This window comes from Anabrus simplex, chromosome 13 (assembly GCF_040414725.1).
Source record: "Anabrus simplex isolate iqAnaSimp1 chromosome 13, ASM4041472v1, whole genome shotgun sequence".
Taxonomy (NCBI): domain Eukaryota; kingdom Metazoa; phylum Arthropoda; class Insecta; order Orthoptera; family Tettigoniidae; genus Anabrus; species Anabrus simplex.
The window spans coordinates 43499442-43514846 of NC_090277.1; the positions used below are offsets into that span (position 1 = coordinate 43499442).

The following is a 15405-nucleotide window of genomic DNA, read 5'->3' on the forward strand; positions in this document are numbered from 1 at the left end:
TTTAAATTCCGTCGTGGACGCGATCCATTGAAGGGTAGTTATCGGTGTCACTCCGGTTAGGAACTACGCTTGGCCGACGAGCAATTGTGCGCTCAAGTGGAACACTGTGGAGCCACGGGAACCAGCCACTAGAGCTGAAGTGCCTCTCTCTGTGTGTTGACCAGGAAATGGATAGAAATTCATAGGTTTGCTGGAGACTTTGACGAAAGGCTACCAGACTTTATTACTCTCCCGATTTCCACTAACATGTAATCTCTCCCCAGATATCGAAGCACTGGCAATTGTTACCCGACCGAGCAAGAGAAATGCTTGTGTAGAAATATTTAAGTCAAGTATTTACACAGCCAATGTTTTCTAAAAATTTGAAAATATAAGAGACTAGCTACAAAACTGAAATCATATGAACTAACATGGTGAATAGTTTCAGCCTCTCCTTAAGTTCCGTTTATTTATTTATTTATTCTCGTGTCGGAAACACATACAAATATTATTTGTGACCAGAACTTGGCTACTAACAGTTCATTTACTGTAGAGCAATGAAGATCTTCTTGAGTACAGGAGGCTGGACACAGTTGACATTGCAGCAAATGTTGTACGGTCTGGACTTCTCCACATTCACACTGAATATCATTCTTACCTTTGATCTGCCCACTCCAGATCTCAGTCTATTCAGGGGCTTCCAAATCAGCCATTCCTCGTCATAGCCAGGAGGAAAAGTTCCCGAAATTCTTCTCCGGTTAGTGGGAAAGTAGGTCGTATTCTTCCTTAGTTGTATCCTAACTTTCTCGGCGCTGGTTCTAAGTTATTTTCATGTTCTGAGGAAACTCTTCCTTGATTTCAGTCGCTGAGGATATTGTTCGTACCCATGCAAAGGATGGGTTCTTTCCTGATCCACTTTCTTTCCTTCCTTCCTTCCTTCCTTCCTTCCTTCCTTCCTTCCTTCCTTCCTTCCTTACTCCCTCCCTCCCTCCCTCCCTCCCTTCCTTCCTTCCTTCCTTCCTTCCTTCCTTCCTTCCTTACTCCCTCCCTCCCTCCCTCCCTCCCTCCCTTCCTTCCTTCCTTCCTTACTCCCTTCCTTCCTTCCTTCCTTCCTTCCTTCCTTCCTTCCTTCCCTCCTTCCTTCCTTACTCCCTCCCTCCCTTCCTTCGTTCCTTCCTTCCTTCCTTACTCCCTCGCTCCCTTCCTTCCTTCCTTCCTTCCTTCCTTCCTTCCTTCCTTCCTTATTGGCAACTATTACTGTTCAAGTAGGTGTTGTGATTATTTCTGCGAGGTGGTAAATCCATTCAGCAGGACTGGATTTCAACCAGTCTGTTATAATTCTACAGGTTTCATTAAGAGCTATATCTACCTGTTTGGCATGCATGGAACTATACCAAACAGGACAGGCATACAATGGCGCAGAATAACATAGTGTCATTGCAGAAGTTTGGATGGTATCAAGATGACTTCTCCACTGTGACCCGACCTCTTTCTTGCGGATATTGTTCCTGGTGAACATCTTTGACTTGCAGTTCATGCAATACTTCTTTTATGTAAGACATCTGTCGATTGTCCCTCCTAAATACTTTGGAGTGACGCAGTGTTTTAGGTTCTCTAAGACTCACGTTGAAGGGACTGGATGATCATCATCTAATGCTTAGAGTTGTGAGATCAAATCCTTTTCAAAATAATATTTCCCTTTGCAGTGCTGAAATGGAAGAGCACTAACACTTTTCAGAGCAAGATTCCAACACTCTGGCATAACTCTGGTGCTATTGGGATCCGGCATCCATTACTCTAACACTTGTCCACAGAAGGAGCATTATACGTATATAAAGTGACAATAATGGGATAACGTAAAATATGGCCTAACTTTCCTGAACGGAACGCAAACAAATTTTAAACAAATTTGAAAATACACTTTAAAGTTTTTCTTAAATAAAAAACAGAAACCCAGTGTTTCTTTTGGAATTCAGTGCACATCAGTAAAGTGTTGTATATCAAAAATTTCATTTGCAGTGATCGCGATTCGAACGACGGCAACCTTAATGAGAAATCAGTGAAACTCACCCAGCTATCCTGTCTGCTACAGACAAATGTTGAACTTCAAATTATAGAAATGAGTCAACACTGATCTATATGCTTCTTGTCTAATGTCCACTTATATTGACAAAACCATTAAAAAATGTCGAAAATATATTGTTGAACTTCATCAATATCTGTAGGTTAAAAAAACTCGCAAATTATTAATTTAGCAATGTTCATCTTAAAATATCTCAAACAAAGAATGTCGATTTTTAACTGGTAAGTTCATGGATTTCCAGCTTGGGTCATAATTAACAAATGCTGCCAGTCACTCATAACATTTGAAAAAAGTCCTCAGGAAAACCTTAGGAACTCTAAACGAAAACAACACACCTGAAAACTGCGCAACAATCAGGACATACGAACAACCTACAGTGAATTTGACGTGACTGCCCTAGTCCGGAGCAGACGCCCAAGATATACTGAACGTTCTGCATGAAATTATAGCCTACTACACCAAGCCCTCATTGAACTGTCAATGGGGATGAAGCCAGTGGGCAGACTGAGATTTTTCTGGAGAGATAGAGCCGTACAGGATCTTTAGGTTGTCAATGAAACAAGTGTTGGTCACGAGTAAGTGGCATACATTTGAGGGCGAGGCTAAAATGCCTCCATGTTTTAGATGGCTAGAGAAGTAGTTGTAATGGAAGCAAGAAAACCCTAGAAATGCCATGAAACCATGACAGAAATCTTTCTGTGGTATGCAAAATATTGGTCCTTTTAAGTACTGGAAAAAGCATCTAAGAAGTCATTCCGGAACATTATCAGTAGATCCAGGAATTCTAGGCAGTAATAGGTTAGGATACAAATTAAGTGGGTTCTAGCCTGTTCTTTCGTAACGTAATGCGAGTAACATAAATTCTAGGGAGTTGTGATCGGCCGTACCAATAACATTTATGCAAAACTCATAGTAGGCGTATACTTATTACTAGGGCCCGGATGTTTATTCAGTAATAGGTTAGAATGCAATCTAACTGAAGCGAGTAACAAGTAGTGTCTATCCGCACGACGGTAATGCTATGAGGTTTGCATAAACATTAGGAGTTTGGCCCATTTGAACCCCCTAGAATTTATGTTACTCCCACATCACTACGTTAGAGCGGGCTAGTCGACATTTCCTACTCAATAATTTTGTTACTAAATAATTTTGTTAGTAGGAATTGCCAACTAACCCGCTCTAACGTAATGTAGTGCGGGTGACATAAATTCCAGGGGTTCTAATGGGCCGAACCCCTAATATTTATGCAAACCTCATAGCACTACCGTCGTGCGGATAGACTCTACTTATTACTCGCCCCAGTAATTTTGCATTCTAAACTATTACTGCCTAAAACTGGAGTTCTGAGGTGGCCCGACCCTCCTCTTCAGGGAGGGGAATGAAAACATTTAGATGGATAGATAGATAGATAGATAGAGAGAGAGAGAGAGAGAGAGAGAGAGAGAGATCAGTGCACAATCAGCATCCCAGTTAAAATCCAAACAAATTACAAAAATTTATCGTCTGCCAGGTTATAAAGATCAAGCTTCGAGACTATATTCTAAATTGAATTGTTGGGGAATTCAAATTACATTGATATCCAGATATTAAAACGTATTTCTATTCACATGTGGAAAATGGGTCTGGAAGAGGATACAAGTTTAAAAAAATAAGGGGAAATCACGCTCAGGGGAAGAACAGAAGTTCGCGTGTGACCATGGATGGAACCATTGAACTTTGTATTCTCATATTACACGTCTCTCATGATGTACGCACGGCTATGAACTTAGACGCGTCATATACAGTATATAAGCGAGGTTCTATGAATAAGACGCACACTACATATACATTCATAAGCCGTACCTCAGGCCTTGGAATCATCACATCACCATTATTGCACCTTGCATGTTCGTGACGAGGAAGTTGAATTGTATCCAATGACTGTTTACTTCATTGTGTAGATGTGCAAATTTGAATGGAGTGCCATGTGTATAGCGTCACTTCAACTAATACCTATTTTCAGGAGACAAACCTCGAAGTCAGAGTTTTCTAATTACACGTGCATTAAAGTGATTTCATTTAATAAGGACATTGTTACACCCGTTTCCATTCTTGCATTTTGTTAACTTTGTAGACTGTAACTCTTGAAATAACTATTCATTTTTCCTGTTGGCTGCACAGTGAAAGTTTAAACGACCTAATTTGGACGAGGATTCCGGTCAACAAATTATTTTCTCTCGGTTTGTAATCTTCAGAAGTTCGGTACACTCAGCACCTGTTCTTTACATTCAATATAAATGTATTAACATCAACTTCACATTTTCGTTGTAAATAAGAAAATATTCTAAAAGTTTACAAAAATGTTGCTTTCTTTCAAAGAAAAAATCCTACAACAAACATTCAACGTTCACTCTTATTTCAGTGTTATATTCAACTTTATAAAACATGCGTCATACAAAGGGAAACAATAAATCTGGACTCAGTGATTTAGGAGCTGAATACACAGGAAGTTGAGCAGTTTAACATTAGAGATGTAGGAGAAGCTTGTCCCCTTAAATGTCCCTTTCAGACCGAGTACGCACAATTGTGCGGGTTCGTATTTTAGTTATCCCTGACGGTATTTGATGTTTTTTCGGCGCTACACCGGACTGCAATGATTGTACAGGACACGTGGCGTGTATTTCAATTGATTTTAGTATGCGCTTGACCGCCAGGGCGAAGGAAGAAGAGTTTAAAAAGCACAGTTGATCGGCGAGATGACAGGCAGCAGTAGTGCCAAAAGTAAGTATTTATTTACTGCGTTTATATTAATCTAGAAGCTTTACTGAATACCGGAATATATTCAATGAAGTGTGTACATTGGTTAGTGAACGTAAATTTTGAAGCTACACCATCGTACGTGATACAACGAGGTTTTGAATTTTGATACGCACAATTGTGTGGGTCCTGTTTTTCGGATGTTAGTTTTTATTTTGTAAAATAAACTATTAATATGTGTATTGAGGAGCATGTTAGTCAGTTATTGACGTACAAACAAAAATTCACACCTCCAGTTTTCTTTCAGGTCTGAAAGGGATAAGACAACGCAATGTGTAAACGTACTGCCACAGCTCTCTCTTCACAAGGGACATCCGATAGCATTTAAGATTAGACCTCAAAACATAAAACGATAAAAGATGATCATCCAGACACTTCCTTATAGGACTTAAGGAGACTGTAAATGTTACAACCTTCACAAATTTCTCATTTAAAACACTGTTTTTTTACCTCAGTCCCTACCATATGTACCGCGGCAATATTTTCAAAATGAAAAATATTACATGTTGATCACAGAATCACACATTTCAGATCTAACATTGGCCTCATTAAACTTTCTGAATAATTATTCAAAATTGTGGCTGTGCATATGTCATTACTCAACCACTTGCTTCATTTATTGGACATTTTTTAATATATTTGTTTCCTGCTTCTTAAATTTTGGCTGATTAAAGACACAGAAGGAACAGGGAATCAAACAGAATTACAGAAAAAGTATGGTGGAAGAAGAGGGGAAGGTGGGGAAAGTACCATAAATACCTCAACCAGTCTGCAGCTTTATAAGGGAAAATGACGTTGATGTCACAGTCCATAAGGCTCCAATTGATTGTAAATAAATAAATAAATAAATAAATAGTAAGATTGAAAAAGTTAATATATTCCGGTAACATGATGAATGGGTGCCCCGCCCCAATGATAGAGACGAAACCTCCATCATAGACAGATGTACCAAACTCAACGCAGCATACCAACTATCGCAAAACCGTTACCACAGGAAGAGCTTTTCGAAGAACGCCAAAATATGCCATTATAAAACTGTTGTCAGACCCCAGTTCTTATATGGTGCGTGAAACTCGTTGATGAACAGGAAAGGCGCCATGGTGACCTGGAAAAGGCCGATAGACGTATATTCCGGAAGCCGATAGTGCTCTCGGGTGGAACCTACGGACTGAAAGCGAACTCTGAACTGTACCAACAGTTGGGAACGGCAAACTCTAGCATGCGACGTGGGTGGTTGAAGTTTTGTGGACATCTTCTGAGAATGGACAACGGAAGGCTTACGAAGAAGAACTTCTTACTCATCAAAAGTTACAAGACTGGAAGCTTGTGGCTCAATGAAGTAAAAGAAAAAATTGCTTCCGCTGGGATTTCTGATATTGATGTCTCAGACCACGACAAATTTTGTAAAATTGTAAACTCGTGGTACATCTCCTTCACAAGAAAGGAAGGGAAAAAACTAATAGAAGGGCTCAATATGTATTGGGAACGAAAGCAAGCACCCAAAAAGAACCAGTCATAAGCGCTCCCTAGTGGGCTTAACTCACTAATACAATAATAAATAAATGAAGTCCATGGTTTGCCACTTGGTATTGTGCAAGCATTGCTGTGCATTGCCTGCGAAAAGAATTGAGGCATTGACATGGACATTTTACAGGAAAAGGAAAAAGTAGTTTTTCAACATTCTGAAACAGCTGTCACTGAAAATAAATCATGTAAAATCAAGGATTAATCTATTCATCAGTTTAACACACAAATGTATGCTAATCATGATTCAGACACAAATTTTATTATAAAATACCTTGTGAAAAATCACTGCCTACTCAGTTTGTCAGCTAACGCGTATGTTTCAAACAGAAATGTCACGCTATTTTTCATCCAAGAAATCCAGCATAGCCAATAAGTCCTTTTTTTCGGTTCGTTGATGGTTATTATCCTTCCAGGTGGTTGTAAGGTCTGTATTTTGTTGATCACGCGATAGGACCTTCCTGTTTTGAGGATATTGTTCTCCTTCCACGGTTCTAACTCGATGAATGATATGCCTTGTCTTGACTGAGGCAAGTTCGGCTCTTGAAATCCTAATATTAAGGCGCTGAGTATTTAAATATCTCTTGCTTTCCATGGCGAAGTCACGAAAATCCCCACGCGTTATCATAATTGCATGAAATGATAGAAAATCTTTAACCCCTCTGATTATTTCCGCATCTTCTTCTGAAACCATTGTTGGCCACACATATTATATATTTTTGAAAACAAAAAACGCCATGGCAATAACGACTTGGTTTCGAAGGCACTCTGGCAACGGAAGTATCACTAGGATGAACTATGTTAGCTACAAACAAGGTTTATACGCAAGTAATATTCAGGAAACTCAATCATCCCAAAAATTACCAATATTTCACTCCAGTGCGACATGGGCTCATCAGTTGGATATCGCACCTTCCCAAGACACTGGCCGGCTAGCATGCATTGTGCTTATCACATGTATAGCTTTGTAGTGGTGTGGCTACCAGCGTGGTGCGAAGGTGCGATATCCAACTGATGAGCCCATGCCGCACTGGGACGAAACATTGGTAATTTTTGACGATTTAGATTCCTGAATTTTATTTAGCTATCTCAGTCGGAAGCCATATTTTTGTTCAAGGTTTATACTTTCAACAAATGGCAAAGGTTATGGCTAATTCCACCAGAGTCACGGGCTAACTTGTTACCTTCTCCATTCCAAACCTCGTGGACTTAACACAGGTTCCGTCTTTCGACAATCGTAGAATCCAATTTACTGTACCAGTTGACTTGCTACCATTGCTATACCATTGGCGTCACCGTTTACTACGTTCTCCCTGAAAAACTAAATTTTTTACTTACGCCTTTTCCCATGTCAGCGAATCAATTATACAGGGTGAAAAGAAATTCGCGCAGTCGGGCGTCGCAGCGCGACTCCTCACATGCCAGCAATAAAAAAATGTCTCTCACAAAAGTTCGTCCTGCGAGTATATCCGGCAGAAAAAGAACGTTGAAGAGTGGCAATCTTGCAACACTGTAACCACATGTAGGGTAACTACCTCTGTCAGCACATACCAGTCGTGCTTTACAGTTGGTGCAGTGGATAGAGTTTTGGGTTATCATGCAGGAGCTTGAGGGTTCGATCGTGGGTTGAGGCGCACTTTTTTATTTGCTAATTTCCATCGGACACTACATACTGTAATACAGTAAGACAACGTTTCTTGGGTCACATGTATCCTACATTTACAAAATTTTGTAACGCTGAACACGTTATAACGCATCTAGTAGATGAAGAGGTGCGAACAAATTCACGCCCACGACGTGGAAAGGGCATCTTTCAAAGCTGACCAATGATTACGAATGTTCGTCCATTTCTAGGATCGTAGTATGTAAGTGCAAATCGTTTCTAGAGGACGCGCCGCAATCGCTGTTGACGATTAAGATGCCAGATACCATACCACCTGGACTACATTTACGAAATAAAAAACATACGCCTCAAACCAGGATCGACCCCTCGACCTCCTGCATGCTAACCCAGAACTCTATCCACTGCACCAACTGTACCGCACGACTACCATGTGCTGACAGAGGTGATTACCCTACATGTGGTTACAGTGTTGCCAGATTGCCACTCTTCAACGTCCTTTTTCTCCCGGATATACTCGCAGGACGAACTTTCGTGAGAGACATTTTTTTATTGCTGGCCCGAGTGCGCGAATTTCGCTTCACCCTGTATACCGCTGTATTGACATGATGTAATAGAATGTTGTACCGACTTCCACGCTCTGAGTGCAGATATGCAATGCCGTATTGATGCCTAATTTCCTGCACCTTATTATTCTACTCTATCAGCATCAATGCCACCAAAAACAACCTCTTAGTTCATGACACAGGAATGAATAAGTAATTACTAGGTCAACCCTGAAGGAGATCTTAACTTGTTGATTACAACAAGGAATTAGATTGAGCTATTTTATATTCAATTAGCATGTAATTGTTGTTGTCTCCCTGTTTTTACTGATGCTGTTCATGTCTGACAGGTCCTGAACTCTAATCGAATGTTGTTCTATCGATCAATTAGCTGTCCTCGTTACCACTCCATTAGTATTCAGCTTCTTTCTGTCTGACTGCCCCCCCCCACTCTCCCGTTGTGCAGGTAGGCTGGTTCGATGTCACCACATCCGTACAAGCGTATAACTGATAACCTAAAAACAAATTTGTGTGTTGGAGTATGGCCGAAAGTTTTGACGTCGTATACCTACCACGCTATAGATACTGCCGAAATAAAATTATTTATTTATTTATTTATTTATTTATTTATTTATTTATTTATTTATTTATTTATTTACTCGTGTTTCGCTACGGAATTCTGCCTTGTATACAGAATTCTAGGCTAGGTAGTGTACACGTTGTGAGCAAGATTGTATTAAATTGCATAGCTCTTAACGTTACCCTAGAAACGCGACGGGGAAGTCACCAAACGTCTTTTCTCATATGAAGACTTTGTTAGGGAATTTTCATTGTAATGATAGGCCCGCTTGCCTACCACCAGTCACCACCACGTTGGAGAGTTTTCATTATAATGGCAGACATTCACTCTCCACCAGTCATTTTAAGACTGTCTTAGTGGTTTACCCAACTGAAATGAACATAGGACATTGCAATGACGTCAGTAAGAATGGCGCGATTAAAAGCAATGCTTTTATATGAAATACTCCATCAAATGAAAGACCACACAATTTCTCACTTTTAACCAACAGTACTATGCTGGTATTCCAGAGCTGGAATGATCAAGCCGCAGACAGCTCTGATCCGTGAACACTCTTCGTCTTTTTTCGGAGGTGGGGGTGGGGTGGAAGTGGTGGCGAATAGTGGAGAGTCCCAGCGCAAAAACTATGCCCTTTTACTAATCTGTTTCCTAGGAGTATCCGATGAGTCGGAAAATCTCAATTCACTACACTGGCAACGGAAAAATCCATCTGACTTGGAGGCACTTTTTTCCTCCAAGCCAGAGGAGAAGCCCCCTCTTCACTGCTAATTTGGAATTAAATGAATGTGGATTTTCCAACTCCCCAGCTATTTCCCGCCAATGCTCAGTAGGGCTGTTATACTCGGTACTCAGTAGTAATCCCATCTATCGGAGTTGAGCGGCACCATAAGAAAAGAAGAACATCACAACAAACAGTGGTGATTGTAAAGTTATTGTTGATCATTGTTATGCGCTTTCGATATTGTAGGCCTTCTGAAATACCACTCTTATCATAATCGGTACAGTAAAACCGAATGAAACATAAATGATCGGAAATTGTATTTTGTCTATAACTTTTGTTATGTAGTACTTTTCGATAGCACCAATAACATAGGTGCTCGTATTTAAAAAGTAAATTTTAGGCGCCTTCCCCTAAACTACCATTTTATCTCGGGCGAATAAAATTATTTATAGCCTAGACTGTAGTTTCTTATTCCCCGACTCTATATAGCGGTTTTCATTCAATTCTGTTAACCCATTTCTCGTGGTTCGGCGTTGATATGGACTTAGCAACAAGAATACAAATTCATTAAATCTGTGCTATCATAGCCGGTACGGTAAAAATGTATAAGACATAATTGATTGGAAATTGAATTCTATATAACTTTAGTTGTATAGTATTTATCGATAGGACCGCTAATAATATAAATATTCGATAATTAAATTTAAGGCCTTCCCCTAAACTACCATTTCACTCAGCGTGAATAAAATGATTTATAGCCTAGATTGTATCGGCTCTTCCCCCGACTTTACATACCGATTTTCATTAAATTCTCTTCAGCCGTTTTCTCGTGATGCGTGTACATACATACATACATACATACATACATACATACATACATACATACAGACAGACAGACAGACAGAAATTACGGAAAAGTAAAAAGTACATTTTCTTGTTACTATGGACATGACCGATACAGAAATAACATTCTTTTCAAATTCTGAGCAATGTACAGATAAAACTCTTATTTTATATATATTGCACCCGTCCACCTTTTAATCATTTATTTATTTATTTATTTATTTATTTATTTATTTATTTATTTATTTATTTATTTATTTATTAACCATCCAGGGTTGGCTTTTCGCTCGAACTCAGCGAGGAATCCCTCCTCTAGCATCTCAAAGGCAGTGTCCTGAGCGTGATAATTTGGGCCGGGATACAACCGGGAAGGAGGACCAGTACCTCACCCAGGCGGCTTCGTCTACAATGCTGAATAGGGGCCTTGCGGGGAGATGGGAAAATCGGAAGGAATAGACAAGGAAGAGGAAAGGAAGCGGCCATAGCCTTAAGTGAAGTACTTTCCAGGCAATTTACCGGAGGATAAGTGAGAAACCACGGAAAACAACATCGCGGATGGCTGAGGTGGGAATCGTAACCCCCTCTACTCAGTTGACCTCCCGAGCTAGAGTGGATCCAGTTCCAGCCTTCGTATCACTTTTCAAATTGCGTGGCAGAGCCGGGAATCGAATCCGGACCTCCACGGGTGGCAGCTAATCACACCTACCACTACACCAGAGAGACATACTGTTTATTTATTTATTTATTTATTTATTTATTTATTTATTTATTTATTTATTTATTTATTTATTTATTTATTTATTTATTTATTTATCAGTAAGCATGAAGACAGTTCACGGACGAAACTATCTTTACATCGGTCTGTTATCAGATCAGACTTGTTTTACGGGAGTGGAAGCTGGGTGGATTCAGGATATCCTATTTATAAGTTTGAAAGTAGCGAGAATGATTGCTTGTACATAAGGGTGGGAACAATGGTAGGAGAGTACGTAAAGTGTAAGTTAGGACTGAATTCGATGGATGAACGTATAACCAGCTTCGGTGGTGGGGTCATGCGAGGCGAATGGAACAGAATAGGTTACCGAAGAGAATAATGGAGGGTAAGGTAAGTAGAGGGAGACCAAGATGACAATGGTTAGACTCAATTTCTAACGATTCGAAGATAAGAGGTATAGAACTAAACGAGGCCAAAGAACTACTTACAAATAGAGAATTGTTTCGGCAGTTCACAGAGGCTTACAGACTGAACGCTTAAAGGCATAACATTACATGAAAGATGTATGTATTTATTAGTGCCTAGTTCAGCTTTAACTTTGACTTCTCCTTTCTCGTTCTTCCACCGAGATGCCCCATGGCTTGGTCAGTGGATTTTCTGGATTGCATCGCTCATTCCCTCAACCTTTTTCTAAATGTTGTATTGTCCTTTTCTCTTCCTTCTTGACACCCACTTCTGCCAGGTCCTTGCAAACCTGTGTTAGCCACGCAGGCTATGCTTACATTTTTTCTACCAGGAGTAGTATTCTGTTGGCCAAGCTCTCTTGATTTATCCTTTTAATGTGTTCATAAAAGGTCAGTCTCCTTCTCCTCACCGACATTACAATTTTTTTCGATGTTTTTATAAAGTTCCTGGTTCTACCCAAACAGAATTTTTAGGTACCTTCGCGACCTTTTTGGACCCAAGATTTTGGAAAGGAATATTCCTTCTGATTTTTTAAATCAAGATTTGAGTCTGCCACCCTTGTTAATGTTTCCCGTGCTTAATGTTTTAATTTGGCTTGAATATGGCGTAGTCTGAAAGCCATTTCAATTCTCCACACTTTCTCTTTTAATACATCCTTTTCATTTACATTGGGAATGAGAATTTCTCCCAGGTATTTAAATCAGAACTATGTCGTATGCGAAGGATAGACTATCCAACATGAGGGCATTTTTTCACAACATATTCTACCCCCAGGTCCTCTCAAACGCCCAGAATCCCATGCATGCAAATCGAGGCGCAGAGGTTCTGTGCACTTGACTCGGCTCGGCTCGGAGCAGTGTTTTGTCTCGGGGCGACTCGGCTGAGATCGGCTGAACACGGCTCGGATGATGGAGCGCTACGGAGCAAGTGAGGGAAGCGGAGACAGGTGGAGTTAGCGAGGCAGGCGTAGGGAAAGAGAGAGACAGCGGGATTGCTCAAAATCGAGCAGTAGGAATGTGCACTCTGGACAACCTAGCGAAGTCCTCTTTTGCACCTTGCGCCGCGCAATGCACCGGTGCATGCACCCTGAGAAGCCCTGCTCTACCTCATTTTCAATCAGTCTGAATCTCTATTCCCTGTGAAATTTCCTATGATGCACTTAAATATAACATTGCAAGAAATCGTGTTTATGTTTTCACTACTCAAATATGTCTGTGTTTGAAATAGAGATTTCTTTTAATTTTCGTTTCGGCCGTCTATGGACCACGTTTGACAGTCTTTGCAGTATTTTTAGCCTTGTCTGCCTTTACCTTCTGCCAGTATCTTTTTATCCTATATCCTACTACCTTCTTCTGTTCTGTATAGGAATTCCCGTTTATCACTAGCGTTTCCCCAGTCTTCTGGAAACCGCGTAACTTTTTGAAGACTTTTCTAAATTGATTTTGGTCCATGATATAATCTTCCGGAACCTTCATCTTCGTCAAGTCCAACCTCACTTCTCAAAACCTCTTCAGATCTGTTTTCCTCTTCCTGAAGAATTCAAAGATTCTGTTCGTCAGTATGTTGCTGTCCATCCTCAACAAGTGTCCTTAGAACGGTAACCTTCTCTTTCTCATCAGTTCAACGACTCCTTCTGTTCTATGTTACAATTCTTTGTTAGACTTGAGTCTCCTCTCCGCATGTTTTAAATTTAGGCCCAGAAAATTTCTTAGCTATTTTCTTTCTCTATCCCGGATATATTTAATGCCACCTTTCCCAATCATTTCCAATATTTCCGCTGCATACAGGTTCTCAAGTTAAACGACAGCGTTGTAGGTGGTCCTCATCGGTTTAAATGAAATTTCCATTTTTCTCGCCCACTCCTTAATGGCATTCTTTTCTGACCCATTCTCTTGTAGCGTTTCTCCCAAATACTTAAAGCTCTGCTTATTATCTTGTCTCCTAACTTCATTAATGTTGATCATGAATTAATATTGTTGTTAAACTAAAAAGTTACAGAAGATATCGTACAAGGACTCTTTAAATGATACAAGGTTGAGGATAAGAAAGCATTATCTCTGCAAGTAAACAGTCAACTTCACATGGAACTTATTTTCCTTTCGCCTACGGTTATCAAATAGGACGATAAATGGTTGTATATGTCTGTCAAACTTTCCAAAATATGACTTTAACATTCATTGTACATGACATAGTTCCCGGAATCCCAATTGATAAGATAAACACACACACACACACACACACACACTAAATGTAAATGGTAGTCTGCATTCATAATGTGGTATTTGCCTTAGCTGTTGAGGCCACGTCTCTGCGATAAGCTGTAATATCGTTGGCTTACAAGGAAAAAGTATTAAATGTAAAAATGCAAAAAATGATTGAGTTAAAAAAATTGTGCTTTTTGTACAGGAAAATCAGCTAATTGCTAACTCCTAAAGTTTGTAGTCCCTAGAAAATTCAGGTAAAGATTTTAGCAGAGAAAATTTCACCAAACTTCGTTTTAATTTTTCCAAAATTTTACATACTCTTATTATATTTAATCTTTTCATGAAAACTTCCGTTTAATGTTACAAAATGTTTATGCTATACGTATCTTAGTTAAATTGGGTAAACCATAAATTAAATTTTTCATCGTAGGACTTTTCAAGTGTTTGTTTTGCTCTAAATTTTGGTACAAAAATTCATTCACTGAAAAACAATATATTTCTAAACATAAATTATATACAAGAAAATCTAAACACAACAGTTTTTTTAGAATAGGGTAAATCCGTAGAATTTGGACCACTTAAATTTAAACGTCCATAACTCTATTGATCGTAATGGAAACTTCTCACATTTTATACACGACAATTAGCACAATGTATCAAATGTTTTGGTAAAAATAAATGTTCCTATTATCTTTAGAATTTGTTTAGAAGTAATGTTTATTCTAAAAAAATGTTATCGTATAATTTGGACTGATAGCGTGTAATACCTCTTCCCCTTAAAACTTAAGTCCACTACCAAAACAACTTCCGGGAAGAAAGCTACTCTCGGTTGTCTTGCTAACCTTGCCAGAGACAGGAGGTGACAAAACTTGCAAATAACCAAATTAGACGCAGGCCCAAATTACATGGACTTTCCCTATCGTCACTTAAAAATGGAAAATGCCGGGCGAGTTGGCCGTGCGTGTAGAGGCGCGCGGCTGTGAACTTGCATCCGGGAGATAGTAGGTTCGAATCCCACTATCGGCAGCCCTGAAAATGGTTTTCCGTGGTTTCCCATTTTCACACCAGGCAAATGCTTGGGCTGTACCTTAATTAAGGCCACGGCCGCTTCCTTCCAACTCCTAGGCCTTTCCTATCCCATCGTCGCCATAAGACCTATCTGTGTCGGTGCGACGTAAAGCCCCTAGCAAAAAAAATGGAAAATTCCTATCTGTAATTTTTCATCAATATTCTTTCACTGTTTTATTACAAATACTCTGTATCCTCCTGTGGAAATTGCGTAACAACATCCAATAGAATTTCTTAAAATAAACCAACACCGACAAACTG

General features: G+C 39.6%; 1 protein-coding gene across 1 annotated transcript in view; it reads left to right on the top strand.

Moving 5' to 3' along the window:
- The window catches only part of trh (trachealess), a 263636-nt gene that overhangs the window by 192683 nt on the left and 55548 nt on the right, over positions 1-15405 (top strand). The gene's annotated exons all lie outside the window — the stretch shown is intronic.